Source organism: Sceloporus undulatus, chromosome 4 (genome assembly GCF_019175285.1).
Source record: "Sceloporus undulatus isolate JIND9_A2432 ecotype Alabama chromosome 4, SceUnd_v1.1, whole genome shotgun sequence".
Lineage (NCBI taxonomy): Eukaryota > Metazoa > Chordata > Lepidosauria > Squamata > Phrynosomatidae > Sceloporus > Sceloporus undulatus.
The window spans coordinates 62,241,691-62,267,709 of NC_056525.1; the positions used below are offsets into that span (position 1 = coordinate 62,241,691).

General features: G+C 41.1%; 1 pseudogene; it reads right to left on the reverse strand.

Annotated features, from left to right (window-relative positions):
* Positions 1-2,833: 2,833 nt before the first annotated feature.
* On the reverse strand, positions 2,834-25,365 carry LOC121928970 (annotated as a pseudogene).
* Positions 25,366-26,019: the final 654 nt, after the last annotated feature.

The window sequence follows — 26,019 nt, forward strand, 5'->3', positions numbered from 1 at the left end:
ATTGACTCTTCTTAAGATTCCTTCACTTCTCTCAGATTGAGAGTCCTTCCTTGATGGGGAGAAGTTTCTCCCTTTGCACCTGGTCATCCTGAGGGCAGCAACCAACCAGTCAGTCCAGCAGCAACTGAAAAGCCTTTCAACTACACCAGCCTTTGCTATCAGACCAGCATGGGCAAGAGGCTTCTTGGCCACTGTTCAGCCAGCTGCTTGGTTGCTGCTCCCAAGGTAACTGGCTGCCCAATTGCTGCTTGACTGGTTCCTTGACTGGCTCCCAGTCACTCTAGGAGCAGCAACTGAGCAGCTGGCCAGCCAGCCTTCCTTTTGCTGTAAGATTTGTGTAGGTGAGAGGGAGAAGCAGGTCTGGCCCACTGCTGCTACTGCTTCTATATTCACACTTAAAAGACCGAGGAGATTGTGGCAGTGGTGACCTGGGCACAACTGAGGTAGATGCCACTGGCCAGCAGACTGCTGCACAAAGGTAGACATAGTAACCAAGAAACAGGTGTTGGGGCTGCTAGGGTTGTCACCCAAAAGGAAAGGGGGCAGTAGCCCAAAAATATTTGGGGACCACTGATGTAAATAATAGCTTTTTAGGGAAGGGTTCTGCAAACATCTTTTGCTTATTATGCATTTCATCAGCAATAACAGTTGCAGCCAGTTTATTCATAAAGCAGATTCTATATGCATCCCCTTTGCAATGAGTGTTCAAAAAATCATTCTTGGTAGTGAACTAGTCATATCACACGTATCTGAAAGTTCACACTTCAGTGCCTCAGTCAAGATGACCTTTCAGCTTTCTGGCTCCCTAAATGAAAGGTGGCAGGTAGAACAAGTTCTTTCCCCATCTTCATTTTGCTTTACTTACTGCAAAGCACAAAATGACCTATTGTATTCAAGACTGGATTCAATCTCTGGGAACTGATATGCATCTGGTATTTATTGTCTTCTGTGTTGTGAAACACCAAAGGAAGATGTCTTTCCCAATATGTTATTCCCAGACTGAAGACAATCTTCAGGTGACTGAAGAAATTTTAACAAACATATTACATAATAAGAGCAATGACCTAGATGCTGTGAAAGGGCATAGTTCTGTGGTCAAGCATGGGGGTTTGTATACCTATGGGGTAGATTTCCAGTTTAAAAAGGGGTAAGGCACCAGGTCCATGATTCAAATCCCTGCTTGGCCATGGAAACCCACTGGGTGACATTGGGCAAGTCACAGTCTCTCAGTCTCAAAAGAATGGCAATGGCAAACCCCTCTGAAGAAACTTACCTGTGATAGGTTAACCTAAGTGTGAAATGACTTTAAAGCAAATAAAACTACCACAGTTCAGAAAACTTCTGCCAGGGGGCTAACTGACATGGTACACTAAATGCATGTGACCCAATGTGATGTAATGGTTTGAGTGCTCGACCTATGAGACCAGGGTCCAAAACCCCACACAGTCATGAAATCCACTGGGCAGCATTGGGCACATCGCACACTCTCAGCCTGAAAGTAAGACAATGACAAAGCTCCTCTGAATAAATCTGGTCAAGAAAACCTTATGATACGATTGCCATAAATCAGAGACAACCTGAAGGCATATAACAACAACAAACATTAAGTACATAATATGTAGTTTAAGATAATTTTCTGTTTTACTCTTCTGTACCCATATGAGGCCTTTATCAAGGTCAGAACCAATGTGCATGTAAGTAGTAGATTTAACACTCTACTAACAGGTAAGTCATTTAAAGAGAAAGACACAGAGAGAGAGAGAGAAAGAGAGAGAGAGAGCGCTCAGGTTGTGACAGTGAAGCCTTTTTAGCCCCCTGCTGCCTGGAATTTGTGAATATTAAAGCACCACCTATATGCACTGTCACCTATATTATTCACTGGCCCTGATCAGAATTAAAGCTTGCTAAAATGTAGATTGGAAAAAAATGGATAGAAAATCCTCATCCAGTGTAGTGCAATCAATTCCATGTATTTGTACATATCATTTGTCTGTATGGTTCTTAACTGCTTCATTTTGCTGGGGGTGGTCTTTAATATAATACAAGTTATTGCTTATTATTTCTTGTGCCATTGTTTCCATGGAAATGGAATATATAGGATTAAGAAAAAGGAAGCAGTCATTGCCAGCTTAGTCAATAACTGCCAGATTTTGCTTGGCAATGGCATAAACTTCAGTTCAACTACTAAATCTAGACAGCCTTTTTTTTGTTCTGTTTCTTGGCAAATGACCATCAATTTATTATGTAATACTGGTTAAATAACCAAATATGTGCTAACATTAGAAGAGCAGGACAGCACTCATTCAGTGTACTGGACCTGCTCCCTATGCACATTTGGTATAACTTCAGAAATCCCAAAGATATGTCCATACAAACAGAGGAAAACATGAATAAGAGTTCCCCAGTCTTGTAGACTGTACCTAGATATTTGCTTGTATGCACAAAGGCTGTCCCAGACAGTACACTGAATGCTCATAAAAAAGAGACAGTAAGTGAAAACCCACCTAGTGCCTCCTCTGTGGCAGAGACAAATGTGTTAACTATGCTTGTTTGAATTATGCAGATACAGTGCTCCCAATGTTTCAAAATCTACAAAAAATCTAATTCTGTGTGCACTGCATTATGAAATCTTACATTCAGCTTAAAAGCACATTGCACATTTATAATAATATTTCATGATCTTTATTATTTTTAAAGCATCTCAAAAGTTGGGTTCTATACAATGGCTGAATACTGAGCAATCATTTGTTTTCCTTCTAAATCCAACACTATGATTGCTTTGTGGAGGAAAAGAAGGGAATTCCTCAGCACTGTTTCATTGTAATGTTTCATTTTAAATGGTATGTGGGTAGTCACAGCACTTGCAGCTATCATTGAAGACTAAGCCAGCTGCACAACTGAACTGAAATGTGCGGTCTCCTACACACATGTAGAATTTTGTCCTGTCTTTGGGATCTGGATGGATTCCATCGACTTTCCCAATACAAAATGCTGGATCTCCTGAATCCACTGGAGGAGTAACTGGAGGATCAACTGGAGGTTCAACTGGAGGAGTAACTGGAGGATCAATTGGAGGTTCAACTGGAGGAGTAACTGGAGGATCAACTGGAGGTTCAACTGGAGGGGTAACTGGAGGATCAACTGGAGGTTCAACTGGAGGATCAACTGATGGTGTAACTGGAGGATCAACTGGAGGTTTAACTGGAGGGCAGTCTGGCACAATAGTATCTGAAACAAAATCAAGCAATGCTTTAAAATGCAAACTTATGCTAACAGATGTGTAATTATCATTTTTCTCTGTTCTCTTAAGGCAGGGTGAGCAAATGGAGTAGGAACACATGCATGCACACAAACAGGCACATAGCAGGCTAAATGTATCACTTCCAGTTTTTATTTACACATTTAGTTTTCATCCCTTTTTTTTTTTTACTAATTAAATAATATGAGAGGTACTGGGGGTATTTAAATGCACAATGGTGTTCCAAGTGATGCTTTAGAGAGATTTATTGTGGCAACAGAGCTCTCTTCTTTTACTCTTTTTTATTTGAATGCCAACAAAACATATTTATAAAATACATGTTCTAAATAACAAATAACAAATACATACTCTGACAGACAAAAATAAAAGAAACATACATATTTTTACATTACATCTTACATACATTCCACTGAATCATGCTTCTACTCATTACCTTCCATTTTCCAGTTTCACTAAGACATTATGAGACATACACATAACATCATCATTTCCTTGATCATTTCCATAAAGGATTATAGATTACATGTTTGATTATGACCATCGTTTAATCTCACATAGAATAAGTATACTTTGTCAGAACTCACACATAAGCACTGAAGTTTACCTTTATTAACCATTTTGCTTAGAATTTATCTATTTAAGTTTTTCTTAATACAATTCTTAAACCATTTGGATCATGTTTAAGCATTTAAATTGGAAGATAAACTTAATCTACACATTTACTCTATATTTTTAACTGTAATGTCCAGTTTTACCCAATTCTGAAATGAGTAATCTAGTACAATTTGCCAGTCCTCTAAATATTGGTCTGGTAATTTATTTTGAAGATTTCTAATCAACCTATCCTTTTCAATTACCTTTATAATTTTCAATAACCTTTCTTCTATTGGGGGGTGTATTTTGTTGTTTCCAATATCTAGCATAGACCATTTTTTGCTGCCAAAAGCATATAAAATATTTCTCTGCCATGCTTTTGTTCCAGTTGATTGTCTATCATATTTAATATAAACTTCAGGCTTAAGAGGAATATTTATCTGCAAAATTTCCTTCATGATCTGATATCTCAGCCCAATTTTTTTTTTTTTTTTTTGTCACAGGTCCACCAAATGTGGAATAATGTTTCTTTTTCTTTGGAACACTTCCAACACTTATTACTAGAACAGAGCTCTCTGACAGAGAAGACTAAATGTCTCACAAAACTACAGTTCTCAGGATTCCCTAGCATTGAGCCAGGACAGTTGAAACAGTCTCAAACTGGATTATTTCTGCAGTGTATTTTCAACCTAAAGCCTCTAATACAAAGTTGTTTGTAGTATTGATTTCCCATAATGAAATGACAGTTCTGCCAATCAACAACCAGAAAATACCATCATCAAAGAATTTTTGAAAAGGTGAAATGTATCATAGGCCCGGGACAGATGGGCCAAAAGCAGCGTGCCACTGCTGATCCTATAGTTCAGGAGTGTGCAGTAACTGCATGCTTCCGAACCCTAGTGTGCAACGACAGTTGCATCATGGCGGCAGTCCATCCACATGGGTGCCGCCATGATGACATAAGTGAAGTGTAGCATACAGAAGTTGCTGTATGTCGCTTACGTCACCAGTGCGCCAGTGGTACATTCGTGACGTGTGTCTGGTGCCTTAAAAAGAACCTGGTTTTTTTTTCCAGGTTCTTTTTACTGTGAAGGGACGCGTACCTCCAGAGTTAAAACAGATGCCTCCAGCCCACCGTTTTGGAGCGGTATGTACCATGCCATATTACAAGAGTTGGGCTATATTGCTTTCAAGCTGTCTAGCACCTTATTGTGTGCATCCTTACTAGTCTAGGGACACAGAAGGCATGGCAGAGCAGAGAGGTCAAACATCTATGACTTCATTCTCCCTCCACCCCCAGCCTACTGTGTTTCCTTGCTTCTCTTGGAACACCTAACAAAGCAAAACAAAACAAAACAAAGGTAAGGATGGAATGATTAGAGTCTATATATCACAACCTGTCAAGCTGAGGCTGAACTATAGCAGGTGTATCTCTCTAGCAATATACCACATGTATTTCCCTGACAATAGGTCTACTATGAGTAACTTTAGTTATTTTGGTTTCAGTGGTTCGGCCCCAAGTATGTGCCAATAAGAGAACAAATCCACCAACAATTTGCTAACTTTTTGTGGCACCAAAAGTCTGCTGCATTGAAACAGTGTCATTCTGTTGAGTAGCTGTCTATTAAGGGGGGGGCACTGAGTTCAGCTGAAGACAGTCCCAGTAAAATCAATATTGGATGATCCCTTCATTTTCCAAAATTATTTAAAATACAGCTTTCTGCTGTGCTCTCTTACCATTTGTTTCAAGCAATCTCTTCAGTTCATTTACCAAAGGGTATTTTCCTTGATTACAAAATGTCCCTAGGAAGTCATCCAAATCAATGGCCCAAACCATCGCACCTCCAAACTTGTTCTCTTTCACGTACTTTGCCTTAAAAATACAATTTTAAAGGTATTTTAGTTGAGATCTTCCCCTGATTTGTCAAATGTAAATACATACAATACAGCATAGTTTCTGGAATACATGGCCAGCTGTCCAGTAGCATGGAATCGGCTATTTACTTGCTGTAGACCTCACGGTATCTCATCTGGGCTATCCATATGGTAAGAGCAAAAGATTATTTCATGTATTTGAGAATATCACAGCCAACATAGTCCCACCTTCAGCCTATCTGAAAGTGATGTGGAGGAGGGAATCTTTCATTAGCTGTCTGTTTTGAGGGGAAAATGTTCGCTTGTTTGTTTTTTGCTTGCAAAAGCCTATAGAATGTAGAAATAGGCCACACCTGCACAAAAGTATCCTTTTGTTGTTTAGAATTCCACTATTTAAAAGCTTTGGCCTTAAAATCACCTTTCTGTCTCACTCTGGAGGGTCAGGCAGTGGCCTTGGGATAGTCTGGGTGGGATCTGTTCCTCACCACCTACTCCAAGAAGTTGCAGATCTCCATCAGGAAAAAGACTCATAGACACTTTCCCCTGTTACAAGATAGCGATTCCACCCATAAATCAATAATAAAGCTTCCTTTGTACCTGTGTACAAATTTGTCAAATTCAGCACTGAGGAAATGTTTCAACAAGTTTGGGAGTCACTACAGCCTCAGACCAGAGCAGTATTATTTTTCAAGCCATGACTTGTAAGCCATGCTCCACAGCAGGGGTGGGCAAGTGTGGGAGGCTAGGAGGCTGCATTAGTTCCCAAGAGACCATGAATGTCTGCACTCCCCATTCTCCATCCACTCCTGCAAAATTTAAAAAAAATGTCCCCAACCTTCTTCACACAAAGGATGAAAAGAACTTGAGATTAGAAAAATTCAAATGTGGAATACACCAAAACTGAAAATTCCAAGCATTTGTTATCGTATTAAACTTTTCAAGTTTAAATTGTTTAGTTCAGAATTATGCCAGGAACACAGTACAGCTGTTTTAAATGCAAGAAATTTAAATCAACTGTGTTCCCCGATAGTGCTATTCTACTGCCATTTTGTGTATCCCTAACGGGAATCTTGGCAAAAAATAAAGAAATAATTCTGAAGGCTGAGGATATCTAGAAAATTAAAGTGCAGAAGAAAATGCTCTGTTGACAAAGTTGCTTCAAGAAGCTCCCCATCACCATCTCAATATCTTTGGATCCAAGGAAGGGATGATCTCTCTCCATGCCTCCTCTCATTCCACACTCTGCTTGTTGTGGGAAGGAAAGCAAAGAGCAAAAGCGAGAGAAGCCAGTCCTGTGGTCATTACTACTATGTGTATACAACAGTGCACAACACATATGAAAAGGCAAGGAAAGAGGTCATCTTTTTGACTCCATAGGCATAATGGGAGGCTTTCCAAAGGACAAGGTCTCTTTCCCCCTGTGGGGAGGTCTCTTTCCCCCTGTAGCAACAGCAACAGAACTGGTTTTACAAGTGGAAGCAAGAGGCCCCCTTTTACTATCACTATACTATGGGAAAAGAGTGGCTTGGAGAGGAAAGGGACTTTCTTTCCTTAATCTCTAAAAGTAATCTTTACTTTTAATGATTTGTTGTTGTTGTTGTTGTTGTGTGCCTCCATGTTGTTTCTGATTTACGGCAATCCTATCATGGGAATTTCTTGGCAGGTTTCTTCAGAAGGAGTTTGCCATTGCTATCCTATGAGGCTGAGAGAGTGTGACTTGCCTAAGGTTACCCAATGGGGTTCCATGGCTCAGCCAGGATTCATTGTCCAATGCTCAAACCACTACACCACATTCAGTGCACTTCTAATGGTACTAAATATTTTAAAATGTAAGGGGCCATTGCAGGGAATGGTGGCTGAGATAGCAAAGGAGAGGGGTGGGGAAATTAGGCACACCCACTTCCACTGTCACAACCCACACAATAAGCAGGCCCACAAAGCACCCTAGAAAGTGACTGTCACAGGGTGGCAAGTGACAAAAAGTATCAACTGTCAAGAAATAATATGAAATGGTACAGCACAAATGGTACAAATCACCTGTTTGGCAGAGCCTTTTCTCTCTCTTGGACAGCCTTCAACTGTTAATTGTTCACCTTCCATACTGTTATATTTACCTCCATTTTGGATCTTGTCTCTATTGATCCTGAGTATCTTACAAGAATACTTCTGTCACCCAGACATCAACCCCAAATTACTCATGTTATATTCCTGTATATTCAGAACAATACTAGTTTCTGGACCAGCTCTACCACCCAGAGAGTAACCTGTTGTGAAGTGAAACAGAGCTGGGATTGGTTCCTAGGGCATATTTAAGTAGATTGTTTGCCATCAATTCCTGCTCCAGAGGGCCTTATTTCCTAGAAATGGACAAAGGGTTTGCAGATCATACACAGACGGGGTAAGGATGAAATTGCTCCCGTGTCTTTATCCTGTCCGTGACAGTGATCACATGAAAGCTTTTCATAACGTAGCGCTGATCCTGTCATTATCATGCCATTGAAGTGGCATTGCCTTAACATGAACTCCCATTAATGCAAAATGCCTGGCAATGCCACTTCCAGTGATGGGACAATGACAGGATCAGCACAACATCATATGAAAGGCTTTCACGTAATTGCTGTCATTCACGCTTTCTGCATGGGATAATGTCCAGATAAGTGCAATGTCGTCAGAAAGTCCTTCCCGCAATCATGTGGGAAGCACGGGATGGGAACAGGACAATGACATCCCATCCCCTGTATGTTAATCTCCAGAGACATGTGATCCAAGCAAACCCATATCAGATGCTACACAGTAGTGGAAATAAGAGTATTAATGATAGAAATAAAAAGGTAAGCTTTAAAACTACAAGAGTCTTACTTTGTGTCTGAAGCTACAAATGTCATCATAAGTAACCCAAACATTATCTTTAAAGGCATATGGAACTTTCTGGGCATCCAGCCATCGCACTTCCGCATCCTTTATGAAATCGCAAACCTATCAAAAAAGACATGACTACTAGAGTCAAGATGTACCTTGAAACAAATGAGCACTAATATTCTCATTATGATTTTATTAAACCATGACACTAATCCTCCCCTAATGTTTTGGCATATCCAGGCAGATGAAAAGTTCCTCCACAAGGTCAAAGCTCACACCGCACCCCTCTGTGTCGCTGTTTTGGCCCGGACAAGAGATTACACACTTGAATGTGTTGGCATAGCAGAGAAGGAATAGATATGGTTCAATTCTGACGCATCATCATGAGATGGCACAGAAGGTATGGTTGCTTCACAAGCAGCCGTTGTAGCATTATGGTTTGTTTGGGGGGGGGGGGAGTGGAGTCCCCAAGTTGTTACTTTTGACCATGGTATAACAACTGTAACTGAAGACTTTGACCCATAACTGTAACTATTTACGTTTAAACTTTCGGCAGCTCTCTGATCGACATGATATTTTCCTTTAACACAGCAGATTCTCAACGTTCAGGCTGTCATGTGGTTTTAGTCAGCGCCAGTTTAGTTGTGGCCCTCCATAGGCGTGCTGGAAGATTGTTCGGGGAGGTTGGACATTTCCGCTCTGTTTAGGCCGAGAGATTAGTTGCCCAAGAGCATCGAGGGTTGTCCATGGCGAAGCAGAATTGAACGCGAGGGTCTCCGGGAGTCCCCTAGTCGAACACTCAATGGCTTGCCACGGGTTCATAGACGTCAATATGCTCAGACCTCAAGTTAAGCCCAGTAATCCAGCCTCTTCTGTATATGGGCCAGCTGGGCCGCCCCGAGATGAAGTACAGAGTCCTGGCCTCACCCCACTGCGCCAGAAGCCCAAGGCGCCCATGGTGGGGAACCCCATGAGCAGTTTTCCAGCAGGAGTGCCTTGGTCCCTCCCAGTACTCCGATAGCATTGTCTGTCAACACAGCAGAAGAGGTTGAATATAGTCTCAGCCTTGTAAAAGTGTAAGGGAAAATAGGAAGGAGGGCTATTAGACTCTTTACTCACACAGTTGAAAATGGCAACTCACACCATCAGGGCCTGCAGAAGGCGGACTATTGGCATCCGGTGTGTAGAGGCACCAGAGAAAATCCAAGGACAGGCCAGGCAGGGAGCCAACAAGGAGAGGGAGTCCCAGCCAAAGGCCAGCCAGGAGGCAGATGCACCCCACCAGAGGGCCAAGAGGCAGGCCAGCCAAAGAAGGAAAGGGGAGAGAGGAAGGGAAGGAAGAAGGGTCCCAGGAACCCACAAAAAGGCCACAGAAGGAACCAAAGGCAGCCCAGAGGACAAAGAAGCCAGAGATTCCCAAGGACCAACCAGCAGGTCCCAAGTTCCAAGTGGATCCAGAATTCCGCATAAGTAGGCCACCACAGAGTAAGTTTGTACTCACGGCCCATACCAAGGTGGGTCTGGACCAAGATAGCGCCCCAGGGAGGAAATAGCACCAGGCCATGGATTGATGTCCCACATGGTAGAGCATCAAGACGGAGGATTTAAGGTTAGAAGTCCCGGGGGCATCCCAGAAAGTTGGGGGGGCCAGCACACCATGAAGGGTGACATGGAGAGATATTTAGCCAGAGAGAAGATAGGACCAGGCAGAAGGTAAAGAAGGGGCAGGTGGGGGAGCATAACAGCCAGGGGCACAGCCAAGGTCCCAGGGGGTGAAGTAGAGAGCAAGGATGATAGGGCCAGGTAGAGGAGGTGAAATTGGTCAGGGAGGCCAGCAGGCAACGAAAGGGCTAGATGGTCAGACCACCATGCCAGAAGTTTTAAGATAAAAGGCAAGGTATATACTATCAATACAGTATGGCGCAGCCATGGGTTTCACGGGAGCATAGGTGCTCCATATATACCAGATTATAATCAATTAATTACCCGCGAAGTCAGCCATAGTTGATAGTGATGAATAGTGTCCAGGGAGTGGTCCAGGTGATTAAGGTTTCCCAGTAGATAAGATGCCAGGAGTAGAGTGTATGTTGAGTCCCAAAGAGTGAAGCCAGCGAGTGGAAGAGCCCAGTCCCAGGGTGGAGATGCGCAGGAGGGGGGAGCCATGTAAGTAGGATTCCCATGATGCCAATGTAATGAGCCAGTCCAGGGTCCCCAGCAAAGGCAGTCCAGAGAGAGGAAGCAGGGTGGAGGGGAAGGGGAAGAGGCCAAGGAGCCACCACCAACAGAGTGTCCCAAGCCAGGTCCCAAAGAAAAAAGGCAGGGAGCCAGGGTCCAGTCAGGTCAGTGGAAGCATAGCCAAGGCCGGGAACCAAGAGTCCCGCCCACCATGGAAGTCATGGCATTACACTGATGAATCAACAGTCTGATGCAAATCACGAAAAATCAGTTAGGAAGCAATGGCTCATCAGGACATTAATCCAACCTACCTCATTTATGTCTGATTGTAGAAAAGTAAACTAAATTGCTACAATGAGATATGGTTTCACTTTATACTACTCCATCTGAGGGCATATCTACACAAGCCAAAAACAAAAACAAAAAAACCAGTTTCACTTAGTTTTCACTGCAAAGCTGTCCAAACGATTGTATGGGATGATTGGGCCCAAATCGGGCCTTTTAATCACATCAGGGCTTAAATCCAGAGGAAACAAAGTGGGGATTTATCTTGGTTTGAGGGAAAATCGGATATTTTGTGTGTGTAGACTGCAGTCCAAAAGACATCAGTGTGGGCCAAAACTGTTAGACGGATCAATTGAGTCGGTAAGTACTGGAGGATTGGACAAGCTCTCTGTAGTTTGAAAAAGCCGACTTGCCCTCTCAGCCCTTGCCAACACTGGCTGGCTATCAGGGGGGAGAAAAAATCATGGAGAGCTAAAAATATAATTAAGCTCCCTCAAGGAGGGTCCCGGCCTCCCTGCTCAAGGAGGCAGTAGTTAAACCACTCTTAAAAAACACCTCCTGGACCCCTGGATAGAAATAACTACAGACCAGTCTCATTACTACCATTTTTGAGCAAGGTGATCGAGAGAGCGGTCGCCAATCAACTACAAGCAGTCTTGGATGAAATGGATTTTCTGGATCCATTTCAAACCGGATTCAGGACGGGATATGGAGTTGAGACTGCCATGGTCGCCTTAGTTTATGATCTCCATCTGGGCATCGACAGGGGAAGTGTGACCTGCTGGTGCTCTTGGACATCTCAGCGGCCTTCGATACCATGACCACGGTATCCTTCTGGAACACCTGAGAGAGCTGGGTATTGGAGGCACTGCATTGCAGTGGTTCCGATCCTACCTCTCGGGCAGTTCCAATGGTGTCGCTTGGGGACAGCTGTTCGGCCAAGAGGGAGTCAATCGGGGGCCTCAAGGTGCGATTCTGTCCCCCATGCTATCAACATTTACATGAAGCAGCTGGGAGAGATCACCGGAACATGGGGCGGGGTGTTATCAGTAAGCGGATGACACCCAAAATATACTTCTCTATGTCTCGACTGAAGCAGTGACTAAGGATGGCATCTCTCCTCTGAATGCTGTCTTGGGCGGTAATGGATTTTTTAACTCTATTGTAATTTGTTGTATTTTATTGTTGTAACCCGCCCAGATTCTTCGTGATTGGGCGGGCTAGAAATAAATCTATTAGTAGTAGTTAGTAGTAGTAGTAGTAAAAGGGAAGTTCAGAAATACATACATTTGAAGCATGGAGTGAAGGGAAAAACCCATAGCAGCTATGGCTGTGTGGCCTCACATACTGTGATTTATTGGACCAGAGTAAGTTTGAAAGTGAGAATTGTGTGTGTTCAATGCTCTGCCTGAACTTGCTCAGTGTGGGACAATCAGGAAGATAAGCACATGGTCACTGAGAGGAGTAACCCAAAGGTAAATGGATTTTCCAGTCAGTGAAGATTCCCCTGAATCTTAACATGCGTGACTGGCCTCTGACTTTGTAGATTTTACAATGAGGATGTGAAAACACATGGCTCTTCAGGCTCTGTCAGACTTCAGCTTATAATCCCAGTCAGTATAGGCAGTGTTGGAGGATCATGGGACCTAGAGTCCAAAAATGTCTGAAGAACCAAATGTTGCCCACTCCTGGCTGAAAGATGTAGTTCAACACTAGCATCAGATGTAAGTATGCAAAGGACTGCAGCATGCCAACCCATTCTAGTGTTGTCTTGGAGGAAGCCGATTATCTGGACCCATTTCAAACTGCCTTTACGGCAGGATACAAAGTTGAAGTTGCCTTGGTTGTCTTAGTTGATGATCTCCTCTGGGCATCAACAGGGAAAGTGTGTGACCCTGTTGGTGCTCTTGGACATCTCAGCAGCTTCGATACCATTGACCACGGTATCCTTCTGGAACCCCTCAGGGAGTTGGAAATGGAGGCGACCGCACTCCTGACTCCAGCCTACCTCTCGGCAAAGTCCAGATAGTGATGCTGGGGAACAGCTGCTCTCTAAAAGAGAGCTGCTCGGCTCTTTAGGGTGCATTCTGTCCCCATGCTGTTTAACATTTACAGAAGCCGCTGGGAGAGATCATCGGAGACATGGAGCGGGGTGTTATCAATACGCTGATGACACCAATATGGTTCTCTATCTCTCTGACTGTTGCAGTGACTAAGGATGGCATCTCCCTGGATGCCTGCCGTGGGTCCAGTATGGGTTGGAGGAGGGAAAACAAACTCAAATTGAATCCAGAGAAAATGGAGGTACTTACAATAGGTACCTTAAGTCCGGGGAAGAAGATTTGTCAATCAGTCCTGGATGGGGTCACACTTCCCCTAAAGGATGGAGTTTGCAGCTTGGGAATACTCCTGGACTCGTCCCTACTGTTATCATCTCTAGTGGATGCAATGGCCAGGAGTCCTTGGTACCAACTTCGGTTGATACACCAGCTGCACCTCTACCTGGACCAAAGGGACCTTAAAGCAGTGGTGCATGCATTGGTAATCTCTTGTCTTGATTTCTGTAATGAGCTCTACATGGGGCTACCCTTGTATCAAGTTTGGAAGCTCCAATTGGTTCAAAATGTGGCAGCTAGATTGGTCACTGGTTCTTCCAGGTCTGACCACATAACCCCAGTTTTGAAGTCTCTCCACTGGCTACCTATTAGCTTCCGGGCGCAATACAAGTTGTTGGTTATTACCTTTAAAGCCCTACATGGCTTGGGCCTGAGTTACTTGCGGGAACGCCTCTCCCTACATAATCTGCCCCACACTCTCAGAACAACTGGGAAGAATCTGCTAGAATATCAATCAACCAGACTTGTATCGACTTCTCAAAGAGCTTTTACTGTAGCTGCTCCAAGTCTTCCAGAAGAGATCTGCCTTATTACTTCCTTGGAGGCATTTAAGAAGGCACTTAAGACGGATCTCTTCCGGCGAGCTTACCCACCTGACCTTGTGTAGAAGATATCGCTCCACTTCTCTGACCATTGCATAATTTTATTCCTATTGTTATTTGACAATGAGTTAATTTTCAATGGTATTATTATTGTTATTGTATTTTATTGATGCGTTTTCTATGTGTTTTTATTGGTTTGTAATGCCACCTTAATCCATCTGGGAGAGGCAGGAAAATATAAAATTATTATTATTATTATTATTATTATTATTATTATTCTTTTTATTTGAAAATCGACCAATTTCCAATGCACATTCCTACAATGTATTGAATAAAATTAGGAAATATTGAATTTCTCTGATGCTTTTTCCCCATCAAAATATCCATCCCAGAACAAAATGTTTAGGACTGTAAGGGGCTATTTGATTCCAAGCATCAAATTCATAAAAACACGTACCTGGAAATCCCTTACTCCAAGGGTCTTTTTTAGAGACAAAGGGTGGTTTTAAATACTTTTTCAAGTAAATAACTTTTTCATGTTTAGCAAATTATTATTTTAAATACTTTCTGTGTTCATAAGGATATAAATGTCTCAGAATTTTGCTGAACCAGAGAGAGGCCATGCATTCTCTATACAATTATTGTTAAAAGTCACAGTAAATTTGACCAATAGTGATGGAGAATTCTACTTACTGCCCTATCTTAGCAATTTCATATCCAGCATTAATAGTTTCTACGCCAGCAGACACTGCAGCTGTGACCAGTAGTCTGGGCTGTCCACCTTCTTTTATAAAGGCATCTCTCATTTCCTACAAAGTAAAATAAAAATGGTGAATAACACTCTTTCAAATATTAAATGGATTAATCAATATGCTAACTGGCCAATTACTAATTGTTAATTTGAAATATTTAATTTGTTTATTTTTCATAAGCACACTCCCTTTGTTCCAAAAAACTGAATTCAAGTTGGGCTACATGTTCTTAGTAAATCATAAATATATGCAGATATGTAAACTCATGATATCAAACAGTATTTGCAAAAACAATAACTGTAGAAGAACAATGTTAACACAACAAGCCAAAGAAAAATTAACCAACAAACGATTCATAAAACAGCAACAATTTATAAGGGGCCACGGCATATCATTGCCATGGCCCTGATCTGATGATCAAAGGTGCAGTGTCATGCCGTCCCTTTAGGGCCGTCTGTTCCACCCCATAGTTCATTTCAGTTCCTGGGTTGATGGACAGCAAAACGCACATTTCTTCAGCCTTCTTACATAATGGGGCAGTGGCATCACTAAGGGGTGCGGGGTGTGTGGACTTCACCATGTGACACCCTTAGGGGGGGTGACACCACTGCTCCTCAAACATCAGCCTTTGGGCAGAAACAGGCTGTGGCATTTGCCTGCTTCCCTTTAAAATGTTTTAAGAAATGGTGGGAGTGGGGTTAGATCAGTGGGAGGAGGAAGGAGAGACTCCAGTATTTTCTTTAATTAAAATTTCACATTTCAAAATTTGTAATTTTTTAAAATATATATATTTAATTTATTTTCTAAAAATTATTTTAAAGTTTTCTTTAAAAACATCACATTTTACCAATGTGAATGTTTTTAAAGTGTTGGTTATTACCTTTAAAGGCCTACATGGCTTGGGTTCAAGTTACTTGAGGGAACGCCTCTCCCTACAAAATCCACCTCGCACCCTCAGGACAACAGTGAAGAATCTGTTAGACTACCCAAAGGTCAGACTAACAGTTACTTCCAAAAGAGCATATACTGCTATGGCCCCCAGGTTATGGAACAATCTGCCGGAGGAGATCCGTCTCATCACGACCCTGGATTCCTTTAAGAAGGCACTAAAGACGGATCTCTTCCAGCGGGCATAACCACCTGACCTTCTATAAAGAACTTTAGGAAACCCCACTTCCGGTCATAACAGCATAACTGCCCGCTGCCCTGCGATTACTGAAATTGAAATGTTTATACTTTGTGCTGTTTTTATGATATGTATTTTACACACGATTGCCTGTATGGAGATTTTTATTTAGGTTGCGCATTTGATATTGTAATTTGAAAGTATAATTTTAATTTTGCTAGTTGTTTGTGTCACAATTATTAGCATTACATTCAGTGATCAATGGGAATTACATTGCAAGTAACATTAGTACAAAAAACATTACTAAGGATTCTGTATGGTGTGGTATGGAAGGAGGTCAATGGTGGGGTGACACCATGAGTGACATCAACTTTAGTGACGTCACTGTAATAGGATACATGGATAAAAGCACTTTTTCCTGCTCCTCTGTATTCATGCAAAAAAAATATAAAAACATAAACTGGTAAAATAGCCATAAAAATATCTGCAGATGGTAAAAGTGGATAAGATAAATAGCTTACATAAAGTAGATTGTGTACTCAGTTATTACCTGAATCAATGTAGTAAATCGAGCTTTGTCCTCAGGGGGACTTCCTCTAGAGCCTGGGTACTCGAAGTCTAGGTCAATCCCATCAAATTTAAATTTACGGAGGTACGCAATCACTGAATTGATGAAGGTCTCACGGTTTTGGGGTGTGGATACCATAATGGTGAACCTATGGAGAAATTCACTCTTAAATATCTTTCTACTGCCAGTATACACAGCTGCACACTTTAGGACACATTCAAGCCAAGATTAAATCTCATATTTCAGTGGGAGAACGGAACATTTTAAAATAATTTGGACTAGAAAGTGCTTCATTTTGCCTGGACCATACCTTTTGAGATTGTTTGCTTTAAATGCTTAATAATGCTGTATGTTCACATTCTACGTAAGTGATGTCCTTTCCAAAAATCCTTTTTCTTTTTTTTTTTTTACATCATCCCTGGTTTTTGGTGTTATATTGTATTAGCCTATTTTTACTGCATTTAGCCAAATGTGATTACATTTTAGGATTTGCTGTAAAAAAATAATCCATATTAATCCAAAGGGAATTAAAAATTAACAACTGAGAATTTTTAAAATCACCCACAAGATATGTACACCAGTCCTTGGCTACAATAAATAATGTTACCATATAAATTCTGTAAGGTTGAGTATCTCCCAGTTATTCCACCGTTGTATTAATTACACTAATGCATTAACTACTGTCAATGTTAAGAAGTCTTCAAGACCCAATCATGCAAACTGTTACAATTATAGGTACATGCCCCACTGAGCATGTGCAAGGGGGCCGATTCGAATCGTTGACCCATCAAAGTATGCTCTGGTGTGGTAATACAATGTTCATTCACTCCCCTTTGCTTGAATCCGCATCACATGACTTGCTTGGAATCAAACTGACTTCTCTTCTCCCTCACTTCGGAAGTACAACAGCAAGGTAACAAGATGTGGTAAAACAACACGTTTTAACGTGAATTCGCATTGCTAGAGAGGAGTGACTCTGGATCTGGTGTGGAAAAACATCATGCTTTGCATTGCTAGAATAGGAGTGACTGCGGATCTGAGCTGCACCCCCCCCCTCCATGTGTGATAAGGTCCTCTGAATCCAAACCCAATCTAGTTACCAAATTATTCTCACCATCAATGAAACTAGCATAAAATGAGTAAGGGGCAAACTCACAATTCAGTGCCAAAGTTCCATCCACCAATTGACAGCAATGTAACCAGTTTGGGATTGCTGTGAGAAAACAGGACAAACAGCACAATTACAATTCCCTGAAAGTAGAGGTGTGCACCAACCACAAGATCTGGACCAGTCCCAATCTGACATTTCAGAAAGCAGACAAATTCAGCTCAGGCTGATTTGAGGAATCTTCAATTTGACATGGGTTCTCAACTTGAGCTGAAATTCATAGCCTGTCTATCCCCCACTGAATATCACTAGAAAACAAAATAACTTTTCCAAACTCCTTAAGCTTTTTCACTCTCCATGATTATAGTGTTATGATCCCACTTGAGCTGCCATTGCTACACTATGGAATCAAGGACATGCAGTTGAGAGACAGACATTTCAAATTCTCAACCAGAGAGCTCTAATTTCTCACCAAAGCCCAGGATTTTATAGGATGTACACATGGCAGTCTGACAAGAGCACTTATCAGAAATGGAGGACACTAGGAGATAACATAGTCCCTTGAAAGAGATTTGTTTCTATAAAATATTAAACTAATTTATAACTCCTTAAATTATTTAAAAAGGGAACTGCCAATCATTTTTATATTTTACTCAAGATTGGAAGAATTCTGCAAATATAGCATAGTTTCCGCTTCTAAGGGAACAGAAACATCAGATTACAGGTTAGTACTTTCATAGATTTTTGTAGAAAGCAGCATTTTCCATTTGGAGGATGTTGTTTTTTTAAAGGATGTGCTTATTCTTCCCACCACCAACCCATGTTCCTTGTGGCTTATGGTTCCAGATAATGGTAGATTTACATTACAAATCTACAAAGCTTTAGAACTATAGGTGTAGTGGATCGTGTGATAGTGAAGCCCACCGAATGAGATATATATGAAGCAGATAAAGGAATGTGGAAGCTACTGTAGGTTTGCCTGGTATCAAGAACAGTGATTGATGTCCTTTGGGGGAAATGTTCCCTATTGTTAGAGGATGGAGCTGTCAGTCTCCCAACCCCACTCTCTCCCTTGTCCTTTTCCTCCATCCTCAGCATTTTCACACAAACAAAACTAATGATCGCAATTTTCAGTTTATTTTTAGTGATATTGTTAGGCAACATGGATGCTATTGTTTGTGGAGAGCTGAAAAATAAATGCAATTAATCAATCAATATTGTTTCTTGAAACAAGGTGTCTGCCTTTTTGACATATAAAGTGCAAATGAGATTTGTATCTAGCATTGGACCTTACATAATATTAGAAACTGGGGTCATCAAAAAGTGGACGAATTAGGATAAGAAATGCATGCTGGGGAATTTTGGGATCTGTAGTCCAAGACAGCAATTTTTCCAGGTTCCACTGTGGAAACAGGATACTGGACTAGATGCTATTCTTTGCCTGATCCAGCTGGACTCATCTTACAATTTCATACTGACAGACAGACAGACAAAAAAAGTTCATTCAATGATTAATAGAGGCAAAATGCTACTAGACACAGAGCACTTTTATAAGTGGACTTTGAATAAGTTCCACTTACACAATTTAATAATTCTTACCTCTTTTTCAGTGCTTGGAATGGAACAAAGAGCTCTTCATCATTCCATTCATAAGGTGCTATCTGGTTGTTTTTCATAGTAACAAAGGCATAAGCCAAATGTGTGCAAAGATGTGGATCAATATTTTCTGGAAAATACTGGGCAGGAGGTGGCCTATATTGAGACCAGTTAGTGAAATAGCACAGAAGTTTATAAGCAGAGCCTGGATGGAAGAGAAAACCAAAGTTAATTTAATTTAAGAAATTTAAGAATCCTGGCTCTTTTTGTGCCTGTCTCCAAAATTTCTAATACTAGTTACACAGAGTATAAGCTCACCTGTCTTGAGCAAGAGTGCATGTAACAATCCATGCACATTTATCATTACTATGAGTTGATTGGTGGTAAAGACATTAAAATTAAAGATTTGCTGCACCTTGGCTCAGTCATCAATCAAAATGGAAACTGCAGTCAAGAATTCTGGTTAAGAGTTGGAATGGCACTAATGAAAGAACTAGACAATATCTCCAAGTGTAAAGATGCATCACTAAACACCAAAGTCAGGATCATCCACCATGATATTTCCAATTTCTGTGTATAGATGTGAAAGCGGCTAATAAAGAAGCCAGGCCAGGGGTCGGGTGGGGAATCAACTTTTTTGAAATATGATATTGAAGAATAATTTTATGGGTACCATGAACTGAAAAAAAGGCAAATAAATGGGTCCTAGAACAAATCAAACCTGAATTCTCACTAGAATCAAAGATGACTAAATCCAGACAATCATATTTTAGACACTCTTTAGAAGTAAAAAGAGAGAGACTAACTGAAGGCTACCATTTTTCAGCAATATCTTGAGAAGCATGAGCCACTGGAAAATAAAATAATGTTGAGGAAAATTGAAGGCAGTACGAAAAAACAAAAACCTCATTACAGATGGATTGATTCAAGGAAGGAAGCCCCTTCACTGAGACATTTACCACCATCTTCATATGGAAACTATGTTGGGTAACCTTCAACTAGTACTTGAATGTGATATAGACTGTTGCATTTAGCACAGTTGTTTCTATACAGCAGGATAGGGCTTTTTAAAAACAAAACATTAAAATTACAATTCAACATTAAAATTAAAATATTAAAAATTACAACTAAATTTATTTTTAAAATTAATAAAACATTTTCTTTCTCCTATCTCCAAGACACAAGAAAGATACTTACCCAGCTGCAAGTGCAGCAAAATTGCCAGACCTAGCAAGAAAAGAACAGAATTAGAATAATTCAAAAAGCATATCTTGGAACCATAACTAACATTTCTTCAAAGATTAGTACTTTCTTCAGAGTTTAAATGGAGCTTAAATTTTATTTCTTGGACTTTACAACTCTTTGTCTCCCAGAACCCAAGTGGCCAGATGGAGGAGTGTTCTTGCTACATGAATATCCCTCCCATTACCATCTTAACTGAGAACAACATTTTGACAAAATGTAGGCCTGTGACTCTAACATTGTCATAATTTTCTTTTCCCTATATGATTTTGAACACCTTTGGCTGATGATGAGCCAGTGGAGCTTTGAAAATTTGTGACATATATTTTGTTCATTTTGGTTGGTCTAATAAAGGTATCACTGTTTTGTGGATTTGGCATGGTACTGTACTTTACTCTATGGCCACCACAGCTATCTCTGTGTATAATTATGCCATAGTAATAGATAACAAGCATATACCAAACAGGGCATCCTGTCTAAGATGATACCCCTGAAAAAGCTTTCTACTAATAGATCTCTTAATGTTTAATGCACACTACAGAAGCAGAAAACAAAGAAACAAAGCAGAAAACAGCTCTAACTAGAAATGAGGCTGAGTGAAGCTGATGACCTGGAGGATGACAGGTTCCTTATCCTTGAACTAAAGAGGTAGCTAAATTGTTTGAAGATATTCAGAGATATAGCCATGTTAATCTGTAGAATCAGTATGTAGAGATCTTGTAGCACCTTTGAGACTAACTAAAGAAAGAAGTTAGCAGCATGAGCTTTCATAGACTTAAGTCTACTTCCGTTGCTGGAAGAATCCCTGAGGTACAGTTGGTCTTTCTGGATTTCTGATGCAGCACTGCCTGGTAAAAATGTCAGTTTGCTTCCATCATGCTCTGCACATATATTTGTAAACAAAATAAAGATTATTTTTTTAAAAGTGTTTTCTCATTCAAAGCAAATGGAATCTTTTCCCCCCGGACTTGCTACCACTTGGAAAATATGTAACTAGTAACAATACTTTTCTGATTCCAAATGTAGCTATCAAATGTGGCCTGATCATAATGGAAATGGCCATCAACCTGAGTTGCCCATAACAGAAATGTTCAGTAATACTGTTATTAGTATCATGTATTATTGAAAAATTCATTAGGGAAAATGCAATCTATATTTCATTTTTGAGGGATGTTTCAATCTGCCTTCCGTAAATAAATAGTCAAGAAGACTAAAGATGCCAAAAATGCTCACCAGTCCATAGTAGCACGTTCCCCATTTTTCCTTTGTCTCTGAATGATCATCCAGATCAGAAGATGGGTGTAGCTTTATATTAAGGAAAAAACACCTGCTATCACTGTGGAACCCACACACCTGCAAAACACAGTATCCACCAGATGATATAATACCCAGCCAACTAGAACAAAAATCTTCTCCATTCAAGGACAACAGCAGCTTGGACGTCTGACTGTTTTTTTCAAAAATCTCTCACCAAGGCTGAAAGAGTTACCATGTGTAGTTAGAGCAGTAGACCATGGCTGGCAAAATCCATGTTCAGGTCCATGGTAATTATGAAGGGTGAATATGGGACAATCAAGATACTTCAAATTAACCTAGAAAACAGAATTTATGTGAGTTGAAACAAAGGGGAAGAGCCATGGTGATCATTGAGGAAAGGTTGAATCATAGAATCATAGAATCATAGAATCGTAGAGTTGGAAGAGACCACTAGGCCATCCAGTCCAACCCCCTGCCATGCAGGAAATCCAAATCAAAGCATCCCTGACAGATGGCCATCCAGCCTCTGTTTAAAGACCTCCAAGGAAGGAGACTCTATCACCCTCCGAGGGAGTGCATTCCACTGTCGAACAGCCCTTACTGTCAGGAAGTTCCTCCTAATGTTCAGGTGGAATCTCTTTTCCTGTAGCTTGCATCCATTGTTCCAGGTCCTGTTCTCTGGAGCAGCAGAAAACAAGCTTGCTCCCTCTTCAACATGACATCCTTTCAAATATTTAAACAGGGCTATCATATCACCTCTTAACCTTCTTTTCTCCAGGCTAAACATCCCCAGCTCCCTAAGTCATTCCTCATAGGGCATGGCTTCCAGACCCTTCAACATTTTTGTCGCCCTCCTTTGGACACGCTCCAGTTTCTCAATGTCCTTTCTGAATTGTGGCGCCCAGAACTGGACACAATATTCTAGGTGGGGCCTGACCAAAGCAGAATACAGTGGCACTATTACTTCTCTTGATCTAGACACTATACTTTTATTGATGCAGCCTAAAATAGCATTGGCCTTTTTAGCTGCCGCATCACATTGTTCACTCATGTTCAACTTGTGGTCTACTTGGACTCCTAGATCCCTTTCACACGTAGTTTCATTCAGCCAGGTGTCACCCATCCTATATCTGTGCATTTTATTTTTCCGCCCTAAGTGCAATACCTTACATTTCTCCGTGTTGAATTTCATTTTGTTAGCTTTGGCCCAGCTTTCTAGTCTATTCAGGTCATTTTGGATCTTGATCCTGTCCTCTGGGGTATTAGCTATTCCTCCTAATTTGGTGTCATCTGCAAATTTGATAAGTATGCTCCCAATTCTGAAGGCACAGGTGATAAGTAGGAAACAAATAAAACTGCAGCTGGGTGCTTTCACCTCGCACTGAATAGAAGAAATTATGGACTCTATAGGGGGAAATGTGTCTGCATTTCAGCCAAGTGCAACCCCTCTTATTGTTTGCAATTACTTTCATGTAACAAACATACATTACAAGACAGTAAAGGACAGTAGCCAACATCCTGCATTGTCAGATGGAGTCATGATGATCAGGTTTCTTCATCATGCTACAGTTGCTGATATTGCCCCGTCAAAAACCTATGTCTCAAGCCACACAGCACCTTGACCAAAGGGTTTCTGATGCTCTGCATATTGGGGAACTGGGGAATTATAACCACCACCCCAGTAGAGTGACTTGTTAAGACAGGCTGAGACACACACACCTTAGGTCCTTGTCTCAATGCACTCTACAGTCAAAAGAGCACTGCAGTTATTATTTCCCAGCTCCCCAATCTGCAGCACGTTGGAAATCCTTCAGTCCTTCTGCTTGACTTATGAGGTAGGCTTTTGGGGGGCCCTTAGAATTCATGAATCTCAAAACTCATGTGATCATAAGTCTGACCTCATAAATATTGAATAGGATGCCAACCATTTTTTTAAATGGTATGGTACATAATGTCATTGTTTTCCACATTTATGTGTATTCAGTATATAATTTATTACAGTTTCTAGTCCAATGTTTGTGCTGAACCTTCATGCATTCCAGAATTGTGTCTGCTGTTTGCAATCAGATTTGAGCCAATAGATCAGGGATGGCCAAACTGTTTTGAACTGAAATTCTCATTATCTCTAACTAATGCACCTTTTTTTTCCTGGGAAATGTTGTCTAGCAACATCTGGAGAACCACAGTTTCCCCTGCAGCAAATAATGCTCTACATGTCCAAAGGAGACTGGAAACAATATACAACACTAATATTAGAAGACCAGTGGAACCAGTGCCCAAGATTTAATAGAAAGATTCCTTTCATTTTGATATTTATTGATCTAAGAATACCATAACTCATATACAACTGCTTCTGCACTAGTAACATTACAGGCCCTAATAATGTCATGCACAACATGAGAGGTGCCTTCACTTACTCATTTGTTAGTGTGATATATGCCTTCCTATATCAACAATGCCCCTCTGCACTCTACATTGAACAGTCTCTATGCCAGAGGATAAATGAACACAAATCTGACACAATGGTGTCCTCACCCCTTGTGTCACCTCATCCAGGGGGCCTTCGGGGGGTGGCCAGCCAAAAAGACACACTTGGCCCTCTCCTTTGCCATCACAGTAAGCTGGGAGGGCTTGATCAAGGGTCACCCCACTTCTGAAAAAGGAAATACCCAAAAACCAATTGCAGAGCACTTTCTGCACATTCTGTTAGATCTCCAAGTAGCAGTTCTTGAAGGGAAAAAAAGTTTTAAAGAGAGATTTTGGAAAGAGAAACAGCTGAATTTGGATAAATCCACAAATTCCAGTTCATTAACACTGGTTTAAATAGTGTGTGCGAAGTGTGTGTGATTCTTTTTACGCCTGCTCTACAACAATATTTTACTGGTCCTGTCCCCACACCAAAACACTTTATAAAAAGACTTCTGTACTATATGTAAGTTTATCTGTTTATCTACCCTTGTATCCAAAATCTGTCCCCCACATTTGTTCTCATAATATCACCACTCCAACACTTTTTGCATTTCCATTAAAGATATGCAAATGATGGACTGCAGTTGAATGACAGGGAAATGGAAATGCCAGAAAAATAGTCAGCTCTTTGTTTCCACAGGGTTCCGTTCTGGAAACCCCCCCCCCCACACACACACACACACAGATGTCAAATTCTACTGGACCCCAAGATCTACTATACTAAATGGCAGTGCGACATGCACACAACCACGTTTCACAGCTGTGTGCCTGTGCCACCACTGAGGAGAACGGGGCAGGGCCATCTGTGGATGCTCTAATCCCCAGAAGGCAAGTGTGCCAATACAGAGGGTTAGCTGTACCAGCAAGTAATACCAAACATTCAGCAGTTGTATGATTAAAACATATTGTAACGTATGCTAGTGGTTCAGATAATTGCCACATGTCATTTTTGTCTCTGAGTTTCTCAGGTTGGCTAACTTAGATGTAGTGTATTAACAAGTGCAATGACTCAGTCCTTCTCCAATATCCTTGTTCAACTTGGCATCTGTCTGCTGAATTAGCCTTGAACAAAGAGAAAGCATTGATAAAAGGGGAATAAACATTTGATCAATCTGAGCAAACTCTTAGAACATTGTGCCTGAGCATTATTATGTCATCTGTCAAAGTTACCTTCAGAATGTGACAAATAGCCTAATCGACTGGTCTTGATTGGCCTTCATTTAACAACTAAAATAAGTCAAGGTTATTTACACTCACCTCATCAGCAATTTTGCTCTATTTGCTGTCTGCCAGACACACCCACAATTTGATTTTTTATTTAAAATGTAATCTGTCATTCATATAAGCAAATAAAGGTAGTCCCTTGGAATGAACATCTAGCCATAACCAACTGTAGAGGGTGGTGCTCATCTCCGTTATTAAGCCAAAGAGCCAGAGTTGTCCAAAGATTACTCTGGTGGTCATGTGGCCAGCATAACTGCACCGAATGCTGTTACCTTCCCACCATTCCTTGAGATGTCAGATCAGAGAAGCTGCTCCACTTACTTACATGGAAGCAGAAAAATACTGGCTGGTAGCAAAAGCCTAGTGGTCACGGCATGGCAAAATATCCCCAGGAACCATGTTGGCTTTTGCAAGAGCATTTCACCTGAAATAGATTCTTCCCTCTGTCTGAAATATAAGCAGAACTTCATGTTAGTACACTCATCCCCCAAAGAAAGAGAGAGAAAATAGAGGGGGAGAAGTTGGCCCACTTATTTGCATGGAAGGAGGAAGATGCTGGCTAGTAGCAAAAGCCTAGTGGTCACAGCATGGCACAGCCTCCTCAGAGACTATGTTGGCTTTTGCAAGAGCATTTCACTTGGAATTGGTTCTTCCCTCTGTGTGAAGTATAAGCAGAACTTATACAGTTACAG